Genomic DNA, 1,948 nt, shown 5'->3' with positions numbered 1-1,948 from the left:
CCCTCCTGTCTGCAACTATTTATTTATTATTTATTTATTTACAGGAGAATTCTTAGGATTTTTTTCTTTTGTATTTGCAGTTGCGCTCACGCTAAGCTCAGATAAAAGAATCCAAATGTAGTGATTTGGCACCAGCAACTCTTGTCCGAAATGTCCATTTGCAAATATGATGTCATGGTTTGCAAAACTTGTTTTATGCGGCGCGCCATTTAAGCCAGGAACAGATTATTTCCACCTTCGTTATTTCCTAGGGGGAAAAAAATGTTCCTGTCAATCAAAAGTCAACATTATTAACCTCGCAAAGGCAAATTTGCCGACTAATGAGTTTCCCTTGTCTCTGATATTTTATTTTCCATAAACATGATTTACTGGCTGACGTACAGAATGCATTGCTCTCGCTCCCGACATGGAAATTTATTAGCCGGTTTCTTGTGTCAGCCTGAACGTGGAGAATGCGCAGGAGTCGGAGTCTTTTACGACTTGGATCACGGCCCAAGTATTCCGTTAAGGCAACACTGAAACTTTGTTCTCGTCTGACATCGAAATTACAATCACTTCAAAACAAGTGGACGAGAACATCGCCAGGACTTCTGCAGTCCGCCGCCACGTGGTCGCCGCAAGCGTTCGTTCCACGCCGGGCGGTGGAATCTTTTGATACTTTTTTGTGACCTGCCTACCCAGTTGTGTAAAGTTGACCCGAAGGCCGTTCGGTGAACTTTCCTTTACTTTACCACTTGAGCGGATCAGCTGGTTGAAAGCGGATTTACTGCGTGTGACCAAGCGTTTAGAAAACGCGGTCAGGCTTGCCGACCCTCAAAAAAGACACCAAAAAAAAAAGAGAGAAAAGTAGCTGACAATTTAAGAGGATGAATTGCTCTTTCGTCCTTTTTTTGTGTGTGTTGGAGCTTCCTTCCCACCGCTGGAGTTGTCTTGGTAACTGTTGCCATGGCGACCAAAAAAATGGTGATGTGCATGTTTTTGTTTGTTTTTTTGTGGCAACAAAACTGGCAGAAGGTCATCACACAGCCTGCGTGCCATCCCAAAACTGAAATAGAGCGAAGCTTGCTTGTCCTTGACACGCCGCTGTGAAAATTTGCTCTCGTGTTGCCAAACCAATTGCTAGCCACGAGGACCTCCGAGTCTTAAACCGTTCTGTTTTCGTTTAAGAGCGTGCGATAAATATTACCCCCGCCGTTCGGGATCGACAAAGTGTGTGAGGTTTGTCGTGTGGAAAAAACAGAACGTTCCACTGCAACCTTCTTCTTGTCATTTACCAAGTCAGCACTTTTCCACATCACCCATCTGGCATTATAAAACCATTTTGGTTTCTTTTAAATCTCTCAGTCTTTCTTCTAATCCCCATTTTCCATGCACATAAAATATGACCCAAGACTACCTTCATATCTTCTTCATATCTTCAATTTCTTGCCATATCCTCGTCCCTCAAGAAACTATTCAATGAGAGGCACCGTTAGCTTAGCGACATCAGAGAAAGTTCACCATCAGGATGAGCTGGAAACTAGCGCAGCATAAAGAAATGTCACCTCGGCACCTCATGTCTTATTCATGGCCTTGGAGTGACGAGCGAAGGTCCCGTGGGAGGTCGCGCGACCTCACTAGACACTGCGCCAACACACTTGGCCTCTCTTGTGAGCCTCCTGAGCTAGCTAGCTAGCTGCTTTCGTTCATTAGCTAGCATTAGCCATTTTGCTTCAGTTTAGTGAGTATTTTCAAGTGTCCAATCTTTTCAGGTGACTTAGTCTATGCCGTGTTTTACTACGCTTATTGTTGCCTGGTTGCCGTAGGCTAAACAAAGAGGTGGCTAATTAATTGGCTAACTCCCAAAACGTATCACATCTCAGGCAAGCGTTTAGCGGACATAAAAAGTGACTTTTTAGCTCCGACCTTGACCGGGGAGAGGTGGGAGCAACATTACCAGATGGATGTA

This window comes from Syngnathus acus, chromosome 14 (assembly GCF_901709675.1).
Source record: "Syngnathus acus chromosome 14, fSynAcu1.2, whole genome shotgun sequence".
Classification (NCBI taxonomy): Eukaryota; Metazoa; Chordata; class Actinopteri; order Syngnathiformes; family Syngnathidae; genus Syngnathus; species Syngnathus acus.
The sequence above is the reverse complement of the archived record's forward strand: the minus strand, read 5'-3'. Positions refer to the sequence as shown.